The 25,665-nt window shown below is 34.1% G+C and overlaps 1 protein-coding gene across 1 annotated transcript in view; it reads left to right on the top strand.

Annotated features, from left to right (window-relative positions):
* The window catches only part of capt (adenylyl cyclase-associated protein 1), a 286,526-nt gene that overhangs the window by 92,460 nt on the left and 168,401 nt on the right, over window positions 1–25,665 (top strand). The window contains exon 3 of the mRNA XM_085947686.1: window positions 10,564–10,598. The gene's annotated coding sequence lies outside the window, so the exon portion shown is untranslated. The remainder of the gene's footprint in view (window positions 1–10,563; window positions 10,599–25,665) is intronic.

Below are 25,665 nucleotides of genomic sequence, written 5' to 3'. Positions count from 1 at the left end.
GGACGTTATCTATCTAATAAATATGGTGTCGGAACGTCAACTATCTCGGATATAAAAAAACAAACTGAAACTATTATGAAGTTTACTAATTGTTTAATGTCAGAAGATGGAAGCTCAGAGCGGAAAGTTATGAAAAAATCAGGAAATAAAGAAGTTGAAGAGTGTATTTTTATGTGGTTCAGGCAAAGACGAAAGAGTCACGTCGGTAATACAACCGATGGATCAGGGTGTAATAGAAACATTCAAACGTTTATAATTATAGAAAACATATGCTTCGACGATTATTGCTAGCAGACAAAATAAAAACAGTTATCAGCTTCTACAAGAAAATAAATTTAAAAGATTGTTGCTACATGGCGGCAGATAAGTTCCGGTAACGCGGTAGAACCTGCTTTAAGCTTTAAGGAAAAATCAATATTTGATTTTTTTTTAATAAAAAATAATTTATTACTTATACATATGTGTATGTATATGTAAATTTAGACAAATAAAAATTATTCATACTGAATAAATATACTTGTCTATCACTGTCAATTATGATTTTTTTCGATTATCCGGATTTTTCCTTATCCGGACTATCTTCATCCCCAATTAGTCCGGATAATCGAGGTTCTACTGTATTCATTATCTATTTCGAGTTCCATTGTCACCTCTAACAACGGTAAAGTTATGATTATATTATGCTGCTACGGGAAAAAGTGTGTAATGTCGTTTTTCTTGGTGTATAAAATGTTATCAGACTTGATGCTTCCATCCCGTAGCACATTTTGAACCTTTAACTTAAACCAGGGGTAGTCAACCTTTTTATACCTACCGCCCACTTTTGTATCTCTGTTAGTAGTAAAATTTTCTAACCGCCCACCGGTTCCACAGTAATGGTGATTTATACAGTAGGGAAGTAACTTTACTTTAAGTATATAATTTATAGGTAAAGCAGAGTTACAGAAAGTTAAAGCATATAATAATAATTAGTTACCAAATACTTGATGTCAGACTTTCGCTAAGTTTGGCAGAATAAATCTTTATAAAACAACTTACTGTAGTTAAATCTATTTTTTATTTATACTTTGCATACATGGAAGCATGAAGTCTGATGAAATTACATTTAATCAATTAAATTATTAATGAAATCCCTGAGGCTGATGCATAATGAAAATGTTTTTAAAACCCCTACCGCCCACCACGAAAGCTGGAACGCCCACTAGTGGGCGGTAGGGACCAGGTTGACTACCCCTGGTTTAAACGAACATTGTCAGTTAGCATCAGAAGAATAATGAGGTTACCTCACGTTGTACCGTACTGCATCGACACCTGCATGACTCAATTAACGTTATCATTTTCTACATGCCTACACATTTTCGACTATGTCAAAATCGAGTGTTTTTTGTTTTTAGCGGTTGGCACTATGTATTTTCTATAAGAATGTTGTCTATTATCTATGGTTTGCAGGTTGGGTTCTGTTCCAAATATTATCTATGGATATAATATCACGAGTAATTTTATCATACGCACACGTAGAAACTGTTGAAATTAATTGAAATGAGTACGAATAATAAATAATAATTCAAAATACTAATACATGAGAGTTGGCACTCTTCATCATAGGATTTACAGGGGTGGTGATCGTTCATAATATTCTGCAAAATGACGAAACCATAGACTAAATTTGTCGCCATGACAGCATGACAATATACGACGTGCATCTCAATATAATTACAACTTAAGGAACCGTGAATCAGAATACGGATACAAACAATTAGTGTTAATTTGGAATCCATAAACATTTGAAAGAAGTGCTACGAGTATCTCGAAAAACGAAAATCCAGATATATAAAACACTGCTTACATCATTAGTAACAAGTCAGAAAACGGCCTTCTGGTATGAAAGCTTCTGAAAGCGATATTTGGTGGCAAGAATGAGGATATAGTGTGGCGCATATTTACGAGGAATTTGGAGAATCCAACATATCTAAATCATCAAAATTTACCGACTAAAATGTCTTGGTCATGCCCAACGAATTGACTTGAGCAGATCAGCCTGGAAAGTTTTTGATGAGTGTTGAGATTCCCAATTTTGGTGGATGAACAGCCCGGATTCGGGACAGTGACATGGGAACCCAGGGATTACTCGGGCTATTTCACTACCAGTGATGTGTGCCTTTATCAATTTCCATGGCATGGGTGAGTTAGGATTGTAGAAAAATATATAAGGGTAGTGTAAGAAGAAGTTGAGCTTTAAACATATGCGTCGATTTTTTATAATATGACATGCGACGTGACAACCTGTATCCACTGGATTAAGCCACGTGCGTCCTATCTAATTACAACGAAATTAACTAGTCGTTTTTACCTCTTGAAGCGCTTAGCAAATTGCGTCAATTTTTGACAGTAGACTTTTGTGATTTTAAATCAAGGTATCAATTACATTCATTATTAACCGGCTTCAAGATCTCTCCAAATTTACGTAGGTATGTACTCTCTGTTCCAGCCTTTGATGACCTTTGTTTGTGTATTAGTGACTGCAGGTAGGACTGTAGTGTATTAGTGATAGTAGTGTGACTGAGGCGCCGATGCCACATCGACGTGGCGTTCGTTAAGTGTGTGTGAATCAATGACATTATTAATGGACGACGCACTCAGTATAGTAGCTAGCAAGTAAATTCAAACGTAACATTCGCACGTACATAGGTAAACGTCACGCAATATCCATTATGCGATATCACGCATCGGGAATTTATAGCAATATCACCTTTATTGTAATGGCGTTAGAACAGTTTTTCTAGTATCAATGCAATATTTGAGCGGACCCGTTCGAACCGAATAATTCGGCAGACCCGACAAGAAGCATCGAGAATTTATAGCAATATCACCTTTATTGTAATGGCGTTAGAACAGATTATGCCATTCGGCAAACCCGACAAAAAAGTGAGTGTCATTTTTTTTCCAGATGCTTCGTCCATATTAATGTCATTGGTGTGAACCATTCGGCCAATTTTCGTGCGTATTACTGATTTCACCAACACCTAGACAAGGGGCATTAAAGACTAAAACAGGCCGTATTTTTTATTCAACGAATAATTTATTCACAAGATATGATAATACAAATAACATAATTTTTCTGTTAATGTGTTTGATTGTTTAATTAAAATAATAATACATTCAAAAATTTTGTAAAATATACGTAGAACATTTTTTAACTACTCAGTGTTTTCATTTCCGTCTTTATCATAGCGACTCTGAAAATTGGCTGTGAAGTGTTGGAACCATTGACGTAGATTCTTTCCAAGGAATGCGCCATCTTCTTTGCAATCTATCTTTATTTGAACACACTTACGTGCATTACGCAAACAGTGTTTATAACATTTATGGAACATGACATATATAGCAAAAAAATCAATGACGTATATCTTATATCACACTTTGAATTTGGTCCAGTTTTATAGGCTGTATAACACCTGTGGAAAGTGTAAAACATATCATTAAAATAAAGTGTTAATAAGTTTTTTTTGAAGTCAATGTTTACGAGACCTGCACTACACCGATATCGACTTTGAATTTCGTTGTGCAGTAATTCGGAAAGAAGAATTTTCCCGGATAAGGAATGAGTGGAAAAATATTCTTCACAGAATATTTGAACGGAATTCTCTGTATTGACCTGAGTCTAATAATACCAACCTACATACTTGCATCTTTCGTGTTTTCATCATACCTTCAATGTGAAGGCATACCTCTTGAAATATTTCTTCTTGTTACACATGTGTTTCGGCTCGTTATTTTAATATTATTTTTTTTATTGAAGATGCTATCTATAAAGTAGCAAACGTTTCATGATAATCAGGTAGTTATGATATATGGAAAATTTTTACTTTAGCTATGCTTTTAAAATGAAATCCCATCATGCATGGATCGTGTATATTTTTCAAGGTGACAATGGGGCTTAGTAAAAGCATAATGTAATTATATAGTCTCTATAATGGTTTTACAACCGAAATATGTATCGACTTTAAAACATTCTGTAAAATTTAATATAATTTATATCATTCATAAAATGAAATTTTCTCAAGTAAGTACTAACTCAATTAATCAATAATTAAAATACGTCTTAATTGTTACTTAGTTACTCACTTCATTCTATCACTATCCATTGTCAGAGCATAGGGCAAACACAAGGCCGCGCCATCTCGCATGTTTCGTGCCTCCTACCATGTGAGATCTGCAGTGCAAAGATCGCTCTTTTAGCGGAATCCGTGCGAGGTCTCACTGTGCGGGAGGCGTAAGACGTGGTGATGTACCGATGGAAGTGGCACGACCTCTCCCTATGCTCCAAAGATATGGCGTGATAAAGGTGAAGTATGTTAGTAAGTAGTATTATATTATTATTAATTCCTGGAGTATTGTATTTATAATCATACTCATACATACTTATAGCTATGTGTATTTCAAAAAAAATATTTCTCACCTTTTTGGTCGTTCTCCCAAGGTTGAGGATTGTGGGATTGTGACCACCCTTTAACGTAGTCATCATTCGCGTGACTCTCCACACCTCATGGTACTCTGCTTCTCATAAGGCAAAGTGAAGACTACCCCCAGTAAGCTCCTTCACTTGATTGTTTCAGCTCGCCAACTCTTTTCTTTACCTAGCCTTCCTTGATGGCTATCCAAAACCACTAGTCTCTCCAGGTTATCTGGATCGCGACAAATAATATATTTAAAAAACTGAACAAAGCGTCACATATATTATCTATATTGTTGAACACAATATATTTTTAATATAAGGTATTAATATTTTTAATATAATTTACTGTCTCTCTTCCCCTTACATAATATGGACTGAATGTCTAGATCAGCGATCCTCAAAGTTCAAAAATCTTAAATTATATCGTTCAATGTCTATAATTATTAATTTGTTGATTTATATTCGTCCAAGCCAATTAATAATGTCATTGGTCCAAGCACTCCAAGCGATCAAAAGGGACTGGTCGCTAGAAGACAAACAACAAAACAAAGTTCTTGCAGACAAGTATATTTTAGTGGAAATATATTTTAAAGGCGCGCGTTGAGAAGACAACCTTAGTATAGGTATACGAAGGGTGGCATAATAACTTCATTATATTACTATATGTTTTATATAACAAGAAATTACCTAAATATGTTAAGTACATTGAACGCACAACACTTGAAACCTTGATAGCTTTCATCAAACGAAATCTCCATTATAACAGCTGACATCTCGCGGAAACGACTCTGAAATACAACATTACTTCGGCTCTCACGGGATGCTGGAGCGCCAAAGTAGTAGGTTATATGTATATAAGGTAATCCGTCCTTAATTTATCTTTTAATTCTTTACGCATAATGGGTTGAGCCTCCACCTTTTTATGACCTCCCATCGACCTTACCAGTAACTCCCCTTTGAATTCTTTCTATATAGAATCTAGATTCTAGAGTCTAGACCTACAGCGGAGATTTTTGTTCTAAACTCAAGCATGGTGGGGCGAGCACCGTTCAATGCTGTGAGCGTATTGCCAATGTATGACTTGTATTAAGATACATATTTAATTTAATTATTCGTATGTGCAATTACGTGATTACTAAAATTTGGAGAGATCTTGACGATGTCTAGGAATCGAGATAAGTAGGTAGGTATCTATCTTAGCCCCCACATGTGGGGGGGGGGGCTGTTGGGTTTATCAGATAAGTGAGATGAACACTCATCATAAATTATATGATTGTGCGATATAATTTTTGATTATTGTGTGTCGATACTCGACAACTCCATCATTAAAGTAGATGTTAAAAATCGCTAATAATACACTGTATAAGTAACCTTAATTTGACCTAAAACCCAATTTGTAAAACGTTAATGTAGTGCCTCACACTGCTTTTAACCTTAGCTTTTAGGCTTGAGGGCCCGCTTCAGGATGTGGGGCCATGGTACCTATTATTGGTACCTTGATTCAAACCACAAAAGCCTGTCAGTGCTTCAATTGCGTGAATATTAGTTATTTCGTGGTAACTAGGTAAGTTAGGTGGCTAAATTGGTAAAGCACATTGCCTAGTTCGAGTCTTGTCTGGCACCATATTTTTTCATCGTATTTTCTAATAATATGTATGTATCTGAATTATGTTTGTTCAATAATAGGTGAATTTATTAATAAGTTAAAATATCCAATACAAATAATGCAGCTTCTATGAAAGACGCATTAATATAAATTATATTGGTGTTATGAATTGCCGCATACCGTGTTAATATGACGTCTTTGCCCAACTATTCTCGGGTTCCTAACAAAAATTGTCGCGGTGGGTCTGAATAAAAAATACAAATTGGGATAGCGCTCCCAGGCCCCATGTAATAATGCCTATCTCATTTAGATTTGACATATTTTATTTACGCGCTGCCGGAATGTCGTAGGCCCGCCCGCCCCAAAGAATAATGGGAAAGTATCGAAGGCATTCTTTGTATATGTGAGGCAGATGCCTAGCACCTCCATGTCGAAATCACGCGTGAAAATTTTTCGCGTACGAATTTTTGGCAATATTGGATATAAATGATACCAGCCGTATGGGTTTTTGGAAAATAAGCTAATATATTTTATACTTTAAACATTTCAGATCCATCCGTCATTTAAAACTATAAATATTCATATCGTTCTGCACGTGTCAGATATTGTTTGATCGTCGCTCTCAGCACGTATAACGTATGTAGGACACCGTTAACGCATTGAATGATCACTAGATAATTACTTTTTAATTACCATATTTAAATAACATGCTAATTATATTAATTTCCACCTTAATCGTTACGCGCTGGGCGCGTCTTTAGCGTCCAATGTATTAAGTAGGTACTGTTCATAATAATGCTACATGTTCTACTACGTGAAGTGAGCGTTACGTGTATGAATAACAATGACACGTTGAAAGATATCTTTAAAAATGCTAGGAGTGCATTGCACTTGCATGGTGCTAGAGGAGCCGTCACTGAAAGTTATTGTACGTTGAATAGTAGGTACTTCAAATTTTGGAAGAGCAAAAATATTATCAACCGATTAAAATGCTTCTTCTGTAAGATAATGGCAGAGGGTAGACGCTTTAGAACTATGGTGCTGGATGCGGCTACTGACAATCTTGTGAATGACCAAACGTACCAATCGATGCATAATCAGCGAACTCCAGATTCAAGATACTCCTTTTTTTGCCTTCGCCGGACTCTTAATTTGTTTTAATATATAGCCCGTATTGTAGCTAACAACATGGAAAAAAACTCGTGATGTTGGGGCAGGTCAAAGGTTGGAAAAGGGCAAGGAAGAACTCTCTCCAAATCGAGAGATCAAATCACAAGTTTCACATTGACAAAGACCCTGCGTGCCGCTGAATGTCGGGAGGGATATTTATAGCGAGACCATGAAAGTTGTCAGACGAGCAAATCATTTGTCAGAGTTCCCGACAAAGAAGAAGAGATTACCTAATATTATATAATAATATGTAGTACTAAAATAGAATGTTTAATAGTACGTCGCAATAGATAAAACAACTTGGTACATTTCACCTTCATTTATTTTCATGTAAGATGAATGATTCCGTGTCATAACATAAAATATAAACAAAAATTTACCTACATCTTTCACATTCCAAAAAGTTCGCAATGTATTTCAACGTATTTTCGATTGGCACAATATATTCCGCCTTCCATGAAGGTTCGAAGTTTTGAACTAGAATTGCCACTCTCGCGCTTGGGTCAAACGAGTGCACGTCTTGACGCGTTTATGGTCTGGAGGTAACTGTTTAATGGTTCACCCTGTGACGGTCAAAACCAGTGCAAAACCTAACCGAAATTTTTTAATTTTTTTTAAACGGTACATGTTCAAACACGCGCGTTAACATTATTTTACTCCCTACTTCAATTATAGTTTGTCAATTTATGGCTACGGCCGTATGTTGTAGCTTAACCACTGGGGAATGCCAAAAGAAATAGCGTATTTCAAAAAAACACTACCTTATTCTTAGGTCAATAATTATTATAAAGCAATCATTATTCGTAGGTTGTTTATCACACTTGAATGGTCAAAGACATAGCTTATAATAAGTATCTTTAGAATCATCTTCAAATGTGTTAATCTTGCCGATTTTTTGAATAATAAAATGCCCAATTCTTGTCAAATTTGGGATCACAGAGATTATCAATATAATTTTTTATCGTAAATATTTCACTATAATAATCTCGACATAAATTATACTAATGGTTTTATAAATGCGTTTAAAAATTAATAAATGTAAAAAATCTTAACACCACTGCACATGCATGTACTGAAACATGACTATATTCTAAAACATTAGAGCGAGACGTTTAAAAGAATACTATTTTATATAATACAAATATTTTATGCAGTCATCAAATGTTTAAAATAAATATAAAGGATAATAAGGCTTCAAAATTATATAAATAGATTATCTACAACGTTTAAGGAATGTCCAGGATCATGCTTTGAATATAGAATAAAAGATCCATTTTGACCTACGCTGAGCATGTCCCTCTTAATGTTTTACAGGTTACAGGTGTTCTCACACAGTAATGACTCACTGTAATAGTAGGCCTGGCATATATAATGGTGTTAGGCGGGTAAGATATGGCCCCAACAAAGGGGGGTTGACAGGGCTCTAGCCTGGGGGCCCGGGATCAGGAAGGGCCCGCCGTGGCGAGTCGACCAGATAAGTGATATAAATACACATCACAAATTCTCTCTAATAGTAAAAAAAGTCGCCTGCGGTGCTATTTCCCTTCAGTGATATTATAATTCGGAATTATGTGTCTGTACAATACAATTTTTATTTGTGTATCGATACTCGACAACTCCATAATTCAAATGGATGTATTAAAATATTAAAAAAAAACCACTAAAAATATACACATTAATTTTACCGCGTACACCATTTGGAAAACGCTACTGTGGAGCAGGATCACACTGGCTTTATCCTTAGCGATAGGTAGGGGAGGGGGGGCGCCAAAGATCCTAGCCTGGGGGCCCGTTTCAGGATGTGGGGGCCATGGGGTAAGACATATTTTATATTGTATTATGGTCGCTATAATTGACCCAACCACTAGATGTCTGATATTACATAGCCATTAGAAACTCGACACAACGAAGAAGAAGAGAGGATCAATGTGTACATTTAGTTGCAGAACGTTACTAATCGTTCGCTGTTGATATAATATATAAATGGCGGTTCTGTAGTATATTAAATATATACTCTCGTGGTACAGTGCGTAAGGCGCTGGCCTTCCATCCCGGAATTCTGGGTTCGATCCCGGTGAGGTCAAAATATATTTAAATAATCTAATATGTGAATTCCTCAAGCCTGGGAGTTTTACCACTATTATTGGACTTCACGACCTGTTGTGGTGTTTAATAAAGGAACAAATGAATAAAATAAAAAAATAACTAATTGTAGGTATATTAAATATATTTATTATCATGTCAACTAATACAACAAATCATTATAAGATTATTTATGTTGGGTCACTGATGTGGTGTTCGATGTGTGGATTGAGGATGATGATAATGAAGTCTACGATGTAGCAGGGTGAGATTTATTAGCAGCGTATCGGTACAATAGTATATTATACAATGATAGTACATATAATCTACTGAGATAGTTACGAGCTAGGTACTTGGATTCGAGTGACATTTAGATAACTTATTCTTCGTTATTTATACAATAAAAAGTAATACATTAACATTAAATTCTGGTACATAATCATATTGGACTAATTATAGAGTCAGCGTTTTAAATCGAGTAGCTTGTGAAATATTATCTATTATTACCGTCGTAAGAAAATATGATACCATGAAAAATGATTATTCGGCTAATACACCGTAATGATATATATAATGTGCTGTGATAAAATGTAATAATATACCGTATCTAATATCGCCAATCAACTTGCTGATCTAGCTAAGATTTGTTTACTGGAAATTGATTCGCTGGGAATATATTATTGCAGAATAATTTGATACATTAAACAATAGATATTTGATCGTTACTATACTACAGCTACATTTATTTTTCACTCGGGCGACGTGTATGTAGGTATATTTGCTAGTAGTTAATAAAGACGTGTCCCATAAATGTTGCAAGGTTGTAAAGAAATCACAACCGAGAAAGAAGTAGCATTGCTTAACATTTTATATTATAAATCTGTAGGTATTATACGAAATGAAGTAATATTTTTAGATATGTTATTTGATATCATTTCCGCTGTAAATTAAATTCCCTTTAAAGCTAACTTCTTCTTTCTTCTCCATCCATGTAATAAGCTTAAGGGAGAGCCTTACGGCTTGTTAAACCAACTAGGCCTTGCTTAATTAAATTGGCTGTGAGACGAAAACAATACCCTGCCGTGGAATTCGGTAAATATTATTTTTGACATAGCTTTGTAGCGTTTTTATTGAAAACATAATCTTCATTTCGCCGGACGATATTTTTCATCTGTAATAAAAAATATATATAATTCTCAGTATTTAGATTTAAAAAATGTTGAATAATGTTTATCATTTTTTTTTTCAGATACACCTGAGAAGACTCCCCTGGCAGTTATTTTGGTGAGTAACAATAAAGTTATATTATAATAATATACAGGAGTATACTGTTTTAAAATGTTAAGGGTCATAACGAGGTATCATTAAAATATTTTTTCTTTTATTTTGGTATTTCTGAAGTTACAGTACTGGCAGGTTTCAAGTACTAATATTTAAACAAGTAAGATATTTTGAACTTAATGAACAGTTGAGACAAAGAGCATTTTATATAATATTGTTTTTCTGGTTATTAATATTAACCCTTGATATAAGATGGGTAATTAAATAACCATTTCTTTTATTCAAATGATTAATACACAAGGTTTAGAAATGTAGTCTTCTTCATTGACTAAGATACAAAACCAAAAAAATAGTACAACTCAAGGTTAGGTTAGGTTAGGTTTGGTTAACAATATTAACGCAATTTGAAACACTCATCTTTTGCATATTATTTCGTCGTGATTAGTGAGTGTACCACTGAGCTTACACACTAAAGCACAGCGCCCGAAATGCAATGATAATAGGTTCGAGTACCATTCGGAGCAATTATTTTTTTAGGCATTAGAAGACATCTCTTTGAAATACTATACGTTTAACTTAATTATCTACTACATATATTATGCTGGTAGCATAAATTAAGTACGTACTACGTATATATATATATATATATATATATTGTCGTACACCCATGGTGGCCGCGTGGCTTAAGCGTTGGACTATCATGCCGTGGGTCTCAGGTTCGAATCCTGGGTCTGGCAAGTACACATATTGTTTTTCAATTTGTGTGTGAGTCAGGGTATGGACCTATTAGGTTGAGCAAGTGGCTGACATCCATTTCTCGTAAAAAAAACAAAAGCTGTTAATACAAACCTCTACTCTGTGGAGGCCCATATGATCCTATTAGGGTCGGACTTGGTCGGAAATATATATATGGTTGCGCAACGAGTAGATCGCATCTGTAGCATCACGAATTGTTTTAATCTTAGGCGTCACCCGAAAGTCATGCCCTGCCCCAACCTACGTAAAGCGTCACTTATCGGTAAGTTTAGTCGAAAACGTCTATAATAAGTACCTACATGCCATATTTCTTTGGTTTTCAAACATTTTTATGTAAGAATTTTTCAAGATATTTCTTCATTAAGGTGTGTTGTGCCCTCGGGTCCGTAGTAACAAATTATTCCAGCGTTGACTTATTATGACTTTCTTTTCACATATTACAAGAAAAAGTCTTTGGAAAGTTTCGCCTCCGAGTAGAAATAAATGAATCGGAAAGTTAAGATGATAAACGGGGAAACCGTGGGGAATTTTTGAAATTGATGTAAGGAAAAAAGTTTCCCGCGCTTAGTTAGCGGCATTATGATATCCCTTTTTAGAATGTCGCTCGCCTCCTTTCGGGGGACAATTTTCATTCATGATCCAACGTAGACAAAGTCTTGGCGCGGTGGCAAAATAAAAACTCTTGGAAGTATGCCCATTGCTGCCGGAACGGCATCGAAATGGAGGCTGGCGATTAACCGGAAATGAATCGTAATCAGATTCAGATATCAAAATGCCTACCCTTTCGATGAAAAAAAGGCGGGAGAATTTATTAAAACTTCGCGCGGAATTTGAATAATTTTCTAAACAATGACGTGCTTTGGAATTGCATTTAATATTTTTTATGCGAATCACTTTACAGTGTTCACTGCCTGTAAGTTCTTGACAAAAAAAAGAAATTATATTAATCATAATAAAACATTAAAATAATAATATGTAGGCACACTCAAATTTATTCATTTTTGATATAATATACATGAGAAATTACAAATGCAAAGCATTCACAACATGACAAATGTAAACAATATTTAAATAAAAAACAGTAATATGGTAATACGAGTTAAAACGTACCTACACGGAAGCACACCGAGTGAACCAAGTACATCTTATTTTAAAACGTTATAAAAGAACGTCTTATTATACTCACTCTCACATAAGTGGAATATATTATCCGGATCGATTGGATTGAACACAATTATTACTATCACAATTTGCGTTACTAATGGTAGGTTAGTTCTGCATTTGGGAGAATGAATAACCGATGTTCCTGATCTCTAACATAATATGTATCAGGGAGACACAAGTTACCACTAATAATGGTAGAGTTTCCATTTACATCGCGTATATAAGTCGGTAATTACCTACAGGAACTATTAAATTCAAATGACACGAATCAACGTCGATATGTCCAAATATATTTTGCTTTTATTGCATGTTATAAAGGTTTATCAGCTAATAAAGTTGCTATACTGTTCCAATTAAAAAACATAATATGATGGTAAAAATAAACTAATGTTAAAACCTACTATTTACACGTAACACAAAAACACAAAAATATTGAATTGTGTGGACTTATCAGTATTTGGAAATAGAAGTTTCAATTAATGTATCGGGCTCAGTAATCTGTAAAGTACGTTACATAAAGTTTCGAGTGACTATTTGGAGACTGCAATCAGTCCACTGAGTTTAATAATTATTCTTTCCACGGTTGTTTTGAGCTTGTCGCATGTTTTGAATTAATTATTACAGTTCGCGTCCAGTTTCCGGCACTTCATAGGGTATATATAGTTTCCTTTCCATATGCGCCATGATTCGTATAAGTACATTGTTTATATAACATCGGCGTTTGATCTAAATAACTCTTAATACAACTTTGAATAATAATTCCATTTGATATTCAAACTGCTGAAAACGAATGCTGTTTGAGGATGTAACTAATTAATATCGACTATATATTAATTAGGGGTCGTCAATATATCACGGCGTGTGATTTTCGTTGTTTTGTGACCCCTCTTGAAATAACGTCACATTATTCGTTCAAATCGTTAAAAAATAAACACACTGAAAATGCTTTTCATAAAAATGAGTTTATATTTTTGTATTTTCTATGACCCCATAACCCCGTCGTCACAAATATCGCATTATATCAGACCTTTCCCCCATTAGAGCGTGACGTCATATATATTGTGGACGATTCCCTTATTGGTTAAAAATAATAATCAAAATAAACCGATGGATAATGAGATCGATAATAGATAATATACGATTTGATAAACGTCGTCAACTTTATAAAAATAAATGACAGTTCAAAAAAAATAACGAGAAGTGTGAAAGTAACTAGGGGAGGCCTTCATCGACTCTGGGGTGTTGATGACGATGTATAATAATAACAGATTGGCCCTCTGCTTGTGTCGTGCAGACGTATTTAATGAGTCACATCTTTCGGCTGTAAATAGATTATTGCATTAGTATAATACCCACGTTGGCCGCGCGGCTTAAGCGTCGGCCTATAGTGTCGTAGGTCCCACGTTCGAATCCTAGGTCTGACAAGTACACATATTGTTTTTCAATTTTTGTACGAGTCGGAGTATGGACTTATAGGTTGAGCAAGTGGCTGACATACATTTCTCGTTAAAACAAAATCTGTTAATACGAACCTCCACTATGATCCACGACCATATGATCATATTAGGATCGGACATGGTCGAAAAAGAATAAATATTACTTTATATATATGCTGGAGAAACTGTCCGAAACTGAGAATATAAAACACTGTACTCACAATTGGCTGGTGTTATGCAAAAACGAACCAGTCATGTGAAAGTATAGAATGAACGTGGACCTAGCGTTGATTGGTTCTTGCTTCTTGCATAAAAGGAGAAATACTAAAAGCGTATTTTGTGAAAAGAAAACATTTTCTTTTTTTTTCGATTTTTTAATTTTATTTTGTGAATTTATGCGTAACGTGACGTGGATCTTTTTTAAAATGAAAAGAGAACGAAAAAATCATAATAATATAATCCCCCTACAATTTGTGAATTGGTTCCTTTCTGCATAATGCCGGTCAATAATTAATTGTATCAAACTTGTTAAAAACCGATTCATTGTATTTCCCGTTCGCAATGTAGCACTACATTTTTAAAGATGTCTTAAAATTGTCTTATATTGAAATTTAGTATGTGTATTCAACGGTGGCGAAGGGTGGAGGTAGGCTGGATCCTACATAAAAATAGTGCACGCTAAACTTTTTCAGTCATACCTATTTGTTTTTAATGAACCAAGACTATAATTTACAGATGGTGATGGTTAGTTTTTAAAATTCAATTAAAGCCTGTGAAAACCAAGCCGTAGTAGATAATACTAAAAAATACTCGTCTATCTATAAAATATCCAAAATTATTCCTTTAAATCACACATTATTTTCGATATTATATAGATAGAATAATATATCTTATCTATTATGATTTGGTTTGGACAGGACTTGATAAATTTAAAAAAAACTAACCAACAACATGTGTAATAAGTATTTTTAATTCAATAAAAACAAATAATTATGAATGAAAAAGTGTCCACAATAATAATTATGGATGAATCGATGTAAACCGTTTCAACCAGGGATTCCATCTTCGGCAATATTCATTTCCTAATATAATTCTTACTTTTCAGCGACTTTTACTTGACAACGATTTTGTTTATTCGGAAATATTATGTTGATACAGAATTACAAAGGTTAAGTACTTTGTGTTCAAATAAGTGAGACCAAAGTGTTTGTCACTTCAACAAAGTTGGCTTCCGTCGTGGATGTTTCGAAAGACTTAATTGCGTATGTACTCTTAGGAATATGTACAATCTTATTCGTAAATTTTAGATTGACAATCATTGTCGCCATTCCGGTTCGACATTGTCTTTGCCAACGCTTTGCTTTTGTACAGTTAACTGTAGATTTTAAGAATACGCTCGCCAATTTACAATGATATTGTCATTAATTAACGTCTATGTCAAAATAGTGTAAGTGATAAGGACGTGTTACTAAATAATTGCCTATTTAACGTTTATCGTTTATTTGATGGATGTTAGCCACTTGCTCAACCGATTAGATCCCTCTATGGATCGAAATACACACTGAAAAAACAGCATTTAAATTTTTGCCAGACCTGGGATTCGAACCCGGGACCCACGGCGTCTACGGTGTGTGGGGTGTTATGTTTAGGGATTGCAATGCCGGTATTTCAAAACCAGTATCCCAGTTTCTTTTTAGAATTATTAATAACGATGTCCTTGCTTTTTTGTACAAGGTGGGTGTTAGTAATTTTGAACAATCACAGTGAAAGTGGAAACAAAATGTATTAATTAACAGAAAAAGATTATCAGGACTGTAATTTTTTGTCGGGTTACGAGATGTCTGGTTTACTTCCGTTGCCTTGCGACTTTCGCGGTGATCAGCAATGGCACGTGCAGATTTGCGAAATAGATTCGCATTAAAGGCGGGTAGGTACCCACTTTCGTAATTTTTAATTTATCCAAATATTTTCGCCAGTCGCTTGCGGTTTATAGACTTGTGTATTTTTGTTGTTTATCGTATTTCGTTTCGTATCGTATCGTATCGTTTATATTATTAACACGATGCCAATGCATTTTTTAAATACTTTTAGCCATCTTTAAGTAGAATTGAATTCATTTTCAGTTAATTCTGTTTTGTATGAAAAGTTATTTCGGAAGAAATCCGTAATCTAATCCACTATTATTGGTTGCTAGGGGTCTGGGGTCCTAAAAACTAAATTATTAATATATTCGAGCGTTACTATGGAAATCAATATGAAATGTCAAAATGACATTTCAGTATTATTTCTATCAAGTACAATTTTTTTTTGATCGTTTAAGCTAGTCAAGTCAAGTTTATATGATTCAACAGAAAATTTAAAAACGTTGAATATAAAAAGTTCTTTTTATCTTCTAATTATTTAAGTATATATATTTTGAAATCCAGGTTAAATACTGTTCGTTTGTATAATCAGGAAGAAAGTGCTAATAGTTCTAGGTATTTGTAAACATCAGCATCTCTATCATATCTTTCATTTACCTATTTAGATATTTTTGCTATAAAATATTAATACCTTTAAGAGATTTTTCTATCTTTATTTATTGGTAGATACTTCTGTTTTTTTTTCATATATTTCACGAATACCGGTGTTAATACCGGTATTAATAAAAAATACCATACCGGTATTGGTATTTTCATTCGGTATTGCGATCCCTAATTATAATAGACAAAAAATGATAATTCAATGATTTGGCAATATAATCTTATTAGTGAAATGACAACAACTGTCTTATCGGAGTAGTCAAGCCTTCAGTTTTATTTTGAAGTAAATATTTATTCATTGACCCAGTATTTGTTTTGTTTTGTTTTCTGGCTAAATCTAAATCAAGTAGGTACATATTGCAAAATTGTCATTGCAGAAGACGTGAGGGCAATCGATCAAGGTTCTCGTAGATAGAGCAATATGCATCCATACTAAAGCTACCGAGTGTCATTGAAATGATAATATTATTCAGAGAGCGTCGTGGCATTATAACCGATCCATAGAAATTATGCTGCACGGTTACTTACTGCCTTTAAATACCATTAAAATGCATCACAGTGCGAAACTAACCATGTGACCGTGAGCTATGCACTGTCGTTTCATAATCTACACATCCTTTATAATTTTTCTGTTTGATGTTTTGCGTCCAAATTAAGAGTGTATAATACGGTAATCCGTACAGTAGTTGTGTATGACATCGGATCTTGTACAGTTCTATGTACGAAATGAAAAGGGAGATGAGTATTGAACATACATAATTTTGAATACACTTCTGAGAAAATATATTATAACCAATAGAAAAACACCCCGCAGGAATCGAACCTGCATCTCTCGGGTATCGCGCCCATGCACATATACCACAATGCTAAAGGTGTCATACGTAATTGCATCAAATTTTAACTAATGGCTTTTAATACTCTCTGAAGCGCTTCCCAAATTGAGCTACTATTGACGATCGGCTTTTGTAATGTATTACTTTAATTACTAACCGACGTCACGGATCACTCCAAGATTTTTTGTTGTAACTTACTTGAACTTGCTTTTTAATTAACTATTTTTTTTATTCAATGAATAATTCACATGATTTAAGAATGTAACATTCTAATTATTGAACATACATAATTTTGAAAACACTTCTGAAAAAATATATTGTTATAACCAATAGAAAAAATCTTTTTAAAAAAGTCCGCAGGAATCGAACCTGCATCTCTCGGGGTATCGCGCCCATGCACATAGACCACTATGCTAAAGGCGTCATACTTAATTGCGTCAAATTTTAACTAATGGCTTCTAATTCTCTCTGAAGCGCTTCCCAAATTGAGGTACTATTGGCTTTTTTATTTTAAATAAAAGTAGGTATTACTTTAATTACTAACGGACGTCACGGATCACTTCAAGATTTATTAAGGCTATATTTACCATTATGCATATGTGCATATAGGAGACAGCGGACAAATTGTTATATTATAGAAATTCATATTAAAAGTTTTACAAAACTCAATATGTTTTTTTTGATTCTTCCGAAAATTAGTGATTTTAGACTAATCTCCCTTCTCTGGAATTTCTGTGGGATAATCACTACGTGCTATTGATGCAGTGACGTGACTGTCCCCATACAAATAAATCACAGATGACTTTACATGCAAGTGAAGTTTGTTTATCTATGGTGACGTGTGTGTTACGTGTGCTGCTGTATGGTAGATAGGTAGGTAGATAGTTGCATATGACTGATCTCAATACTATCCACTTGAGTTTTTAGAATCGATGTGTCCCTTTTATCTCTAGAGTACATTGGTACGACCGTGTCACAAACAGACGCGTCAGTCTTCGACGACGGATTTGTACTACGGATGCCGGTTAAGAGTGCTAGTGTTATAATAGCCGTATGAATTCCCATCTCATCGGAGATATTTTAGAAATATACTAATATATTATATAATATATTGCTGCTACCTATAATTCATTTTATTACCAACTCCGATCCTAATAAGATCATATTATGGGCCTCCACAGAGTGGAGGTTTGTATTAACAGATTTTTGTTTTTACAAGAAATGGATGTTAGCGACTTGCTCAATCTATTTGGTCCATACTCTGACTCAAACACAAATTGAAAAATAATATGTGTACTTGCCAGACCCAGGATTCGAACCACGACGTTATAGGTCGACGCTTAAGCCGCTCGGATATCGTGGGCGTATTCATAATCGTAATTAATTACGTTTTGAATTACCTACATTTCGAAAAAAAATCATTAATGACCGTTAAAGTGACCAAAATGTCAGAGACTAAGAAAGGTTTTGAAACATTGATCAAGTAGGTTCCATTATTATCTCAAAATAATAAAATTGTCGCGGAATAGCCGAAATACTTATTTTGGTTATTTTTTAGTTACTGCACTAACGTGGCCAAAATTAGATTAGATGTAGGTACGTATTGAAGATGATCTATTTTTATTTTTTACGGAAATATATACATAATATAATATTTTTATTTCTCTTATGTAATTACTGTTTTTGGATTAAGTGTAAATCAGTCGATGTATTGGCTTCATATTTCTTATTTTTTTACAACGTTTTTATTTTATTTTTTACAACGTTTTTATTAGTTCGTATTCTTATTTGTCCGGTGGTTCTTTGTCCGGTACAAATCTTGCAATCGATTTTAGCCAACTTTCCGACTAGCTAGACATTTGAAACTTTTAGAATATATCAGAACACGATGCCAATGCATTTTTTTAATACTTTTAGTCATCTTTAAGTAGAATTAAATTCATTTTCAGTTAATTCTGTTTTGTATGAAAAGTTATTTCGACACCATTATTGGTTGCTAAGCGGATGGTCTTAGCAACTAAATTATTAATATATACGTGTGTTACTATGGAAAACAAAATAACATTTCAATATTATTTCTATCAAGTACAATTTTTTTTGATTGTTTAAGCTAGCAAGTCAGGTTTATATGATTCAACAGAAAATTTAAAAACGTTGTATATAACAAGTTCTTTTTATCTTGTAATTATGGATTATTATTAGGTACCTATCTTTATTTATTTTCCAGTTATTTACCTCCTTTAATTAATAACTAATACAAATTGTCTAATTATATCATAGTCCATTATTTTATTTCAGTTTACTCAGTTTGCCATGTGTTTTAGGTTATTATCCAGGAAGAAATCATTATATTATCCCGAATTACCTATTGCAAAACTTTGATCTTTTTTACCCAACAGAACACACCATTATCGGTGTTTGGGAGTATTTACTGCTGATATTTTGAAATAAACCACGCCGCCGATAACTATCTGTTGATTGATTTGTATTGTTATTCCTAATGCCTGGTTGATTAACGCCTGACCCGAGTAAACAATACTAAACTTTTCGCTGTGAAGAATAACCGGAAGATAGTGTAGTCTATCTATTATTGGATTTAGACTTGATCTTTGTGAGATGAAACAGTGATCGCAGTCTTAAGATTGCGTGTTTGTGTCAATTACATACGTACATACTATTATCAATTTGTTACAGTATATTTTGTCATAAAACGCATGTCCATATCTGCTGTTGATAGTTATATGACAATCGTTGTCACACGTTTACAAAATTTAGTTTTTGCATCGCAAATGTAACATAATGTTATGATATTATTATGTAAGAGTTGTATAGTGTGAGAAAGGGGCATCTGATAAATTCCTAATTAAAAATTTTGTGGGGTGGAAATTTTGGGAATGGGACAACTGGGCGCTAGGGAAATTGGGCGCCGCCGCACTGTCAAATGAAATAAATATACAAGGAATTTTAATCAGTTTCTACTTATCTTTATACTAGTTTATACTAGTTATCTACTACGTAGTGGTTTTAATTCATTTTGCTCTTAACATAATGTTTTTATTGCTGATTGAGAATTATCATGCCAGAGCCTTTATATAAAAATAAAAGACCTCTCTTCTCGTTGGAACTTAAACATATGCACAATTAAATCATTATTTACGTGTGCACATTTAAATTCTCACCAAGTATTAAATAATAATTTAACACTTTAAATATAAATAATAATATTAAATATATATTTTAAAGTACCTGTAATTAACGAACGTCTATTTATTTTCAAATTTCATTCTATTGCGTGGAGCCCAGTTGTCCCGGCGCCGAATCGTCCTGGACCCGAAATTTTAAATCGGAAAATGTATGGAAATTTGGGATCTAAACAATGTTAATTTGTAAGACCACGCGCGCTGTAAAGAATTAAAGAAATCATTTACCATCTTTAATAAAGTTATGATTGATGTCATATTGTTATATTGGGTCTTTCCAACGTACACCTGGTTTCAGTCGTTGTCTGTTACGAGAAAAAATCATATGGATATTTCACATTAGTTAGTGATTAGTATTATAGTATTAGTGACATATTATGTTGTATTGTGATTCAGCAAATAAAAAAATCAATAGTTATTTTTTTTCTGATCTTTAATTTTTCTTCCCTTATAATGTTTTATATTATTAAATAAAGTATCTATATTCTACTGATAAGTAAAATTAAAAAAAATGTCGATGTACTACGTATAAATAATGAGACAATTAATGTAGAATAGGTTACGTAATAATGTAAAAATGATTAAAAAAACTTTATTTATGTAGTTCACAAAAAATGGGAGAAGCTTAGATGAACGTCGTGTGAAAGCGAATCCGGAAATCTTAGGATTGCAAATGCTAGAATGCCAGGATTTCGAGATCGAAAAGCATAATTTCTACCCTAAGTATTTGTTTACGAAAAAGTTGTTATAAAATAAATGTAGATTTCTTAAAAGGTAATTTATAATGATACCCCTTGTTTCCAAGTTGCGTTTGTTAAACTTTCCCCCTAAGTTTTATCCCGAGGCCTCGTATATTTTTTTCGGCGATGACATAAATCTGCATTTTAAAGCGATACCCCGCAACTGTTTTAGGAAGCTTTTAAAAAGGGTTGTTTGCTTTCCCTTAAAGGGTTGTTGACCAATTTTCATCCCCATGCCTTATTAAAATTTATAATAATTTCACTTGATAAGCGAGTCACGTAACTTTAATTAAGTTTTAGATTAAAAATAGAAACTTTAGATAGAAAATGTTAACAGAGAAATTTTGAAAAGATAGTAGTTCCTACTGCTTACTAAATAAGCAACCTGTGTAAATATTTATTTATTGTAAATAATTATTGTGTGCGTAGCATTGGCGTGGGGTCCATAGATGCTGTTGGTGTAAAGCATCCTCAAAAATTATCGATAGAAATAATCGGGTCTAGGACGATTTGGCACCGGGACAACTGGACGCCACGGAATTCGAAAATAAATAGACGTCAGGTACATATAGGTACTTTAAAAAATATTTAATATTATTATGATTTATTAGTTGGTGAGAATGTAAATATACAGACGTAAATAATGATTTAATCGTGCATATCTTTAAGTTCCAACGAAAAAAGAGTTTTTTATTTTATATAAAGCCTTAGGCATGGTAATTCTCAATCAGCAATAAAGAATACATTACGTTAAAAGTAAAATGAATTAAAACTACTAAGTAGTAGATAGAAACTGATTAAAATACCTCGTCTACGTTCTGTATACGTGTCTACGACAGTGCGGCGTCCAATTGTCCGGAGTCCAGTTGTTCCATTCCCAAATAATCACATTATGTAGGTATTTATTTTGCATGTTATGTGAGATATTTTACCTAACTTTTCTTCTAAAGATTTATACACTATTGTAATTACATTAATATTTTTAGAACATAGCCAAGTTAGCACTCTACAGTAATACCATACTAATGTACGAGGGTGGGTCAATAAGTCCTTAGAAAAGCCGACAGGTGGCGCGACTAGTACTGTAAGCGGTTTGTTTTCATGCAGCGGCACTACCGATTCAGTATGCTGCGAAGTTTCAATCAGATTGGTCGGGTTGTTGTGTGTTTCTCGTACATTTAAAAAAAATTTGCTTGTGGAAAATGGAAAAATGGAAAATGGAGAAAATTGAGTTTAGAGCTGTTATTAAACATTTTAATATAAAAGGGTTAACAGCAAAGGAAATAAAAAATGAGTTAGATTTAGTTCACGGCATATCTGCTCCTTCACTTGCAACTATTTATAACTGGTTAAATGAATTTAAACGTGGTCGTACATCAACAAAGGATGAACCACGCTCAGGACGTCCTGTAGAGGTGACTACACCAGAAATGATCAATAAAATCCACGATATGGTGTTAAGTGACCGAAGATTAAAGTTGAGTGAGATAATTGAGGTTACAGGGATCTCAAAAGGTAGCGTCATTTCTATTTTACATGACAAATTGGGCATGAAAAAAATTTCTGCAAGATGGGTGCCGCGTTTGCTCACAGTCGACAATAAACTCAATAGGGTGGTGGCCTCTAAAGCCCTGTTGTCGCTCATGCAACGCGATCCGGATGAATTTTTTCGTCGCTATGTGACTGTAGATGAAACATGGATACACCACAATACTCCCGAGACGAAAGAACAGTCAAAGCAGTGGATTGCGAAAGGCGAACCATGTCCAAAGAAGGCGAAAACCGTAAAATCAGCTGGTAAGGTTATGGCTACTGTATTTTGGGATGCACGTGGAATTATTTTCGTTGACTATTTGGAAAAAGGAAAAACAATAACAGGGGATTATTATGCATCTTTATTGGACCAGCTAAAAAACAAAATTGAAGAAAAACGGCCTCATTTAAACAGGAAAAAAATCCTCTTTCATCAGGACAATGCCCGTGTTCACACATGTTTACGATCAATGGCTAAAATTGAAGAATTGAAGTTCCCAGTGACTTTTTCCTTTTCCCAAACTTAAAAAAATGGCTAAGTGGACAACGTTTTTTTTTTCAAATGAAGAAGTCGTCGATCGGACAAATGCTTATTTTGAGGACCTTCCGAAAACTTATTTTTCTGACGGTTTAAAAAAAAAAATGAGAAACGTCTAACCAAGTGTATTGAGGTCCAAGGAGATTATGTTGAGAAATAAAAAAAAAAATACAAAAATAAAAAACTGTTTTAATGCTTTTTTCTAAGGAATTATTGACCCACCCTCGTATTGGCCGCCAGCCAAAATTCAATGAGTTACAAACTAAAAGTAGATAATATTTTATTGTAGCAATTATTATTGACAACATCCCTACAAATAAAAGTCACCGCACGCCACTGGTGTGTAGGTAATTTTTATCTAATTTCTTGAAATGCAGATTATATTAAGGTTTTAATGAATATGACGCTGAAATAGTATCTACGTAATTTATGTTTGAATCGTAATTTATGATGTGATCTTTTGCATTAAATAATCACTAAAAATCGAAAATCACCGTTTACTTGTCGTATTACTATTTATATATTTATCACTAATAATTGGTATTCGCCATATTATATAAAATTTATAATAGGATGTGTGATTCGCTCACATAGTGACCTTTATGCATTGCTTCGTAAATTGAAGGTTTTAATTTATAGAGTATTATAACTATTAAATATGACTTCAGTCGGAAGCCAACAGCGGTGGAGTGAGGTTGTACAACTTCGCTTGCGTATTCGGGACGCTATTCGCCTGGTTACTCGCGAACGGTTATAAATACGGGATACAACAAAAATAATATTGTTTGTAAATGAATTTGACAATAAACTCAACATGTGTGGTCCCATGTGATTTTGACAATCAGTGCCAGTGCTTGAGAAAAAGTGAAAAATATTTATTGTTGCACGGATAGTGCACGTTGTGCGGGGAGTGCGTCAAACGCTGTGAAGCGAGGGGTTGTCCACACTGTTTTTTGTTCACACTGTTGCGCGAATTCCAAGACCGCGTGAACGGCAAAAGCAATAAAATGGAAAACACCACGATGGAAGTGAATGAAACCAAAAAAACGAAGAAGAAAAGAAACGATGATGAAGAGGAAGTGGTTGGAGAAAAAGAAGAAGAATGGCAGACGGTGACCTCTGGAAAAAAACCCAGAAGAGACTCTGGGGTCACTCCAAAGGGAAACCAAAACATCGTCATGATAGCGACGGGAAGTAAAATTCCATTAAAATTGAAAATAGCGCAGATGCTGCATAAGGCAGGAGTAAAAGTACAGAAAATTTACAATAAAAATTTAAAGACGTACATCCAAGTAGAAGACGAAAAAGAAGCAGATAAAGTGAAACAAGCTGGAGAACTCAAAGATCTCGGTTTTGTGACCAAAGAGAATGACTCCTGCTCTTATGGAGTAATAAGAAAAGTCGATATTGATATGGACCTCCAAGAACTGCAAATGGAAATCAAAAGTGATGCAAAAGTAATCAACCTTAAGAGGTTGACAAGAAAAGGTGATACAGGAGAGCTGACAAAGACCTCGTCAGTCAGTATTAAATTTGGGGAGAAAATATTGCCGAGAACAATTTACATATATGGAGTCTCTTTTGCTGTAGAACCGTATGTATTCAGGGTTATGCAATGCTACAGATGCTGGCGATATGGGCATATCGCGAACAATTGCGGACGTACAGTAGAAACGTGCCCTAAGTGTGGTGAAAACCACAAAACCTGCGAAAAAAATGAGGAAATTACGTGCATCAATTGCAAAGGTAACCACGCGGCAAACAGCCAAAAATGCCCAAAGTGGCAAGAGGAAAAGAATTGCAAAGAAGCAATGAAAAAAATGAACATACCTTTCAAGGAAGCAAAAAAAAATATGTTAAATAATAGCTATGCTGACATATTAAAACAAAAAAAAATCGTAGAAAGAGATGAAACCGAAACAATTCAAAAAACTAAGGAAAACAAAAAGAAAGAAGAAGCGGTGGTAGAAGCTTCAGGCTCAACAATAATATCTACAGGTAGTAGCGTAAAGCCTACAAAAAATAAGAAAAATTCAAAGGGGAAGACAGAGGTTAACGCGATGGGAGAAATTATGAAAGTCTTGCTGAAAGGGGGAGACTGGCAGCAGATCATTAAACAACTAATAATTAAAGCAGTGGACTGGGTATGCAAACAATTCAAAGAAGGACACTTAAAGGAAATTCTAGGGGAGGTTCTGGAGCAAAATTGATAATAAAAAACAAATTAGGATTTTACAATGGAATGCCAGAAGTATGAAGCAAAAAAAGGATGATATAGAACTCTACTTAATAAGACAAAAAATTTCAATAGCATTAATCTCAGAGACTTGGCTGAGGTCTGAATTAGA

This window comes from Rhyacophila brunnea, unplaced genomic scaffold (genome assembly GCF_057557595.1).
Source record: "Rhyacophila brunnea isolate RB1 unplaced genomic scaffold, BYU_Rbru_1.0 scaffold_2, whole genome shotgun sequence".
Taxonomy (NCBI): Eukaryota; Metazoa; Arthropoda; class Insecta; order Trichoptera; family Rhyacophilidae; genus Rhyacophila; species Rhyacophila brunnea.
The sequence above is the reverse complement of the archived record's forward strand: the minus strand, read 5'-3'. Positions and strand labels throughout refer to the sequence as shown.